This window comes from Portunus trituberculatus, unplaced genomic scaffold, assembly GCF_017591435.1.
Source record: "Portunus trituberculatus isolate SZX2019 unplaced genomic scaffold, ASM1759143v1 PGA_scaffold_310__1_contigs__length_181738, whole genome shotgun sequence".
NCBI classification, from domain to species: Eukaryota; Metazoa; Arthropoda; class Malacostraca; order Decapoda; family Portunidae; genus Portunus; species Portunus trituberculatus.
Window position 1 is genome coordinate 40001 of NW_025541478.1, and position 5000 is coordinate 45000.

Here is a 5000-nt window from a genome sequence, read left to right on the forward strand (position 1 = left end):
GTTAGAGTGCTGGCTTCACAAGCCAGAGGACCAGGGTTCGATTCCCCGGCCGAGTGGAGATATTTGGGTGTGTCTCCTTTCATGTGTAGCCCCTGTTCACCTAGCAGTGAGTAGGTACAGGATGTAAATCGAGGAGTTGTGACCTTGTTGTCCCGGTGTGTGCCTGGTCTCAGGCCTATCTGAAGATCGGAAATAATGAGCTCTGAGCTCGCTCCGTAGGGTAACGTCTGGCTGTCTCGTCAGAGACTGCAGCAGATCAAACAGTGAAACACACACACACACAAAACTTTCGAGAAAAACTTGATAAATGGACATATGGAGACAGGACACTATGAGCCCCGCTCGTCCCTGTACAATGCAACTAGGTAAATACACAGCACTGTTCAAAGAGAGAAGGGTTGGATAAATGGAGAAAAGTGTGTGAGTGGTGTTGTGGTACAGTGGTGGTGGTGTGGTGGTTGTGGTGTGCTATTAATCTTCCTTTGGCCATTTTGAAGGGGTTAAAAATTTGAGTTAGGAAAGGTACAAGTGGTGATGTTTGTGATGAGGTAATCCACTCAGTTTGACAGGTAATCCACTCAGTTTGATGAGGTAATCCACTCAGTTTGACAGGTAATCCACTCTCTTTGCAGGTAATCCACTCAGTTGTGGTAGTGGTGGTGACAGAGTGGGTGGTGTTTTTGTGTTGCAGGGTGTTGACTTGATGGGGTGTGTTGGTGCTGCAGGGTGTTGACTTCATGGGGTGTGTTGAGGGTGCTGTGTTCTCAACAAGGATGGTTTGCAAATGTGTTGGAGAGGAGGGCAGCACCCTGGTCTGGCACAGTGCTTCTGTCAATGGACACCTCACCATTGGTAAGTGCCTCATGTGTTGCTGTGTTGCTGTGATAGATAATGGTAGTTGTGGAGAGAGGTGCTGTACCAGTGGCTCCTCACCTTTCACTGCCACCCTCCCCACTGTATTAATGTCAATAAAATAGTCTTATTGTACACAAAGCTCACTTATTCATACTCATTCATGTATGATTAAAATTTAAAAGAAAGATCAAATAAAATAAGAAAATGATAAAAAGAGTAAAAATAGTACGAGAACAACGAAAAAAAAGAAAGAGATATAGAAAGCATTCATTTCGGCGTGAAAAAAAAAATAATAATGACAAAAAAACTTGAAATAAAGACAAAATAAAGTAAGGAAATAATAAAAAAATGAAAATATTAAAAAATATATATAAAAATGGATGATGATATAAAAAGCATTGAATATCGCGCCAACTACTGGAAAATTGAAAAAACAAGAATAAATTATGAAAAACTGGAAAGAAAACACACAATAAAAAAGAATAATCAATAGAATAAAATAATCAGACAAACAGACATAAAAATGGATGATGATATAAGAGCATTCATTCCCGCGCCAACTAGCCTACTGCAAAATTGAAGAAAAAAGAATAAATGATGAAAAAAATGGAGAGACACACAAAATAAAATAAGAAAAGAATAAGAGGAATAAAACAATAATAAAAACAAAACAAAAATGGAGCAGGTTCAAAAGCATTAAATCTCCCCCCAAAAATTAAAATAAATGATAAAACAAAATGATTAAAAAAATAAATAAGGAAAGAATAAAAAGAATAAAAGTGATCAGAAAAGACAAAAAAGAAGGAAATTATATGAGAAGCATTAATTCCCGCCCAAAACTGAATGAGGCGGGAACGAGTCGGGCGGGAATCGAGTCACGCCACCACGTGAAACTGCACCACGTTGGCCGCCCACAGTCCGCCCACCCGTGCCTGTACACCAGCGTAGAGTCACCACCACTGGACAGACGGGTGTTGTGTGGAGTGCAGCTGAAGTCTCCGTCACTAAGGTAGTTATAACGCCATTTTTAGTGACAGGAACGCCAGAATAGAGGATGGTGAGCTGGCTGGCGTTCATTAATGGCCGCCACTGCTTCCCACCCCTGACGCGTTTTTTGTATTATTGTGCTTACTATTTGGTGAAGCCCTTCGTGTCAGTTACAGGCTCATTCAGAAACGCTTCCCTCTCACACCGCGGCCAGTTTCAAAGCCTACAGAGACGATTTGCCGAGTTCTTTGAAGTATTTGCCTTGCTAACGTAGAAAATGTTAGTATGTCACTAAAATTTCAGAAACATCCTTAAAAACTCATGTTACTTAGGCTAAAGCCCTTTGATAATCTAGAAGATGTGTTAATGTCACTAGAATTATAGAAACACCCTTAAAAACCCGCGTCACTTAAGCTAGAGCCCTTTCACAATCTAGAAAATTTGTTAATGTCACTAGAATTATAGAAACACCCTTAACCCGTATACTGCGGCACTCACATTCAGAGGGCGTCTCCTGGTGCGGCTAAATCAGCGAACGATTGACTTTCAATGAAAGATATATACTTTATAAAGATGTGTCACAGATATTTCATTTCACAATTCTGTAACTCAAAATTTACTGTAGCTACCATATTTCTAAGTATTTTTCACCACAAAAATGGATTTCTGGCAGTATCTGGAGGCATTGTGGAAAGCGGGATGGGAGGGGGTAGGTAGGGGGAGGCGGCAGGGGATACACACAGACCTCTTGTTGCCACTGTTCGTCGACGGGACAGTGTTGTCAACGCTGGAAGTTGAACTAATACAAAGATTCAATGGCCCGTACCAAGAGTCACGAAGGTTTAAGGTCGAGGGTAGAAGGAAGGTAATGTGGTACCAAGAGTCGCTGTCATTATTGGAACGAAGAGCAGAGGGAAGGTCGAAGGGAAGGCATGGGTGCCCCCGTGTCTTCCACATGACCTTCGAAGAAATATTTTATAATTTTCGTAAGCTGGAGTGACCAACGAATAGTATGAACTAAAATCAATATCAAGTAATATTTTCAATCTCGGAAAACCGATAGTTATGTTTCCACGTAAGTTACTATTCTTTTATAATAGTGAAGGATCGCCTTAAAATCGCGAGGTGGAAGAACGCAGTGGATCCAGAAAGCTCGCCACCTAGCTGTTTTATGAAGCTTGTTTTCGTTTGTCAGGAAAGTTACACTGTTTATTTCATGGTAATAAATATTTTCTTTAGTGAGCTCATCATCCAAGCCTATTAAAGACCAAATATGTGCATGGGTTAATGGAGAATAGGAAGTGACAGGTGAACTGCCAACAGACAGAAGGCTGTCAAAGTATACAAAGAAAAGCCAGTCACAAGGTAAATACTAGCCTGTATAAGCAGGTTTAAAACAAAACTACAAAGATGTATATAGGGATGTAGACAGAGAATTTCACAAGCACCCCACTTCACACTAACCCAGGACTTCTTATCAAACTCTCTCTCTCTCTCTCTCTCTCTCTCTCTCTCTCTCTCTCTCTCTCTCTCTCTCTCTCTCTCTCTCTCTCTCTCTCAACAAAGACTGAGTGACATAAGCATTGAGTGCAATAATGTTAAAGCAAAGTCAACAGATAACTTTTCACTGAGTTGGGTGTGATGTGCAAGGATTTAATTAAGTCTAGGTATACTGACAGTATTGTAGGTAGTTCTCAAGATGTATAGTCCTGTATCCAAACTATTTCAGGCCATGATTAATGTAATTCATGATTGACTATACTAATGTGTTAACTATGGAATTTTTAATGATATGCATACAAATTGTGGTCTAGCAGATCCCAAAGAATACAAATTTCTCAACTCTTGTAATGAACTACCACTGCTTCTTGATATGGATTTTGTAAGACAGTGATTTCCAAACACATGATAAATTACCACTTTAGGAATAATGGAAGGATACAGAAAAAAAAGAAAGTTAAGAATTCTGGAAATTATGAAAACACTGCAGTCTGTAAAGTTGTTGAATAAACCTGTTATAAATACATAGTGAAATTGAGCAACAACAATAAACATTCAGAACTGCTATACATATACAAAACTTGAAAAGCAGAAAAAATTATTTAAGTGTGTGGCAAGCCAGGTTTTCAATAAGGAATGCTTGAGTACACAGATATTCAATAACTTTGATCACATGTGGGCTTGTTACTCACTACCTGAGCCTGCCTCTGTTTCACATTGTCAGGTTCTCTCTAAGCACCAGCTGATGCTAAAATCTTGAATTTTTATTTAGCTATAAATATCTTAATATTTAAAAAAATGTTAATGGCATTAAATGACTTGGTGATCTCCTCCTAAGCTATTTTTTTTTCATGTGAAGGCTAGCTGGGTTTGTTGAGTGGTCTTGCAAGTCTTTATTCTCTTTACAAGATTGAGAATCATTATTCTCTGTTCGTGTGTGAGTGGCGAGGCCCGGTCACGGCTTCTTCCCTCCATTCTTGTAGCGGGCATTGTTGTTTTGTTGTTGTTCGTGGAGCTCAAATCCGGATTACAGTCATACCAATACCGAAACAACTGTTACCAACTCTTGTTAGTGGCAGACCTCTCGCGGCCCTACCTTCCACGGTGAGTCTTGGTACGGATTGAAAGTAAGGGTGGAGGCTTTGCCTTGCTGGTCGAAGGGAAGGTCCATGCCTTGGCCTTCGCGACTCTTGGTACGGCCCAATGTTTCTCTCTCTCTCTCTCTCTCTCTCTCTCTCTCTCTCTCTCTCTCTCTCTCTCTCTCTCTCTCTCTCTCTCTCTCTCTCTCTCTTGCTTGCTTGCTTCAAGAGAAATAAATGATAAAAAGGCTGCATTGTACGCCCTCCAATCCACCTCCCCATGGACTGTGATCTAGTTAATAAGTGTCTTGATCTCATCCACACCCTAGAAGGTGCCGGTGCCACGGTCCATTTCATCTGGATACCCTCTCATGTGGGTATCCCGCTAAATGAAAAAGCAGACCACCTTGCTCAGTGTGTCCTACAAGATGACGTAGTGGACCCTGGCACTGAGCACACTCTGGGTTATGTTAAGAGTAGCATTAAGGACTTTGTACAAAGTAGCATTAGTGATCAGTTGGAGCTTTGTTGCCATAGGGGCAGTAGCACTAGTCTTCACTATGCACATGTCTCCCAGAG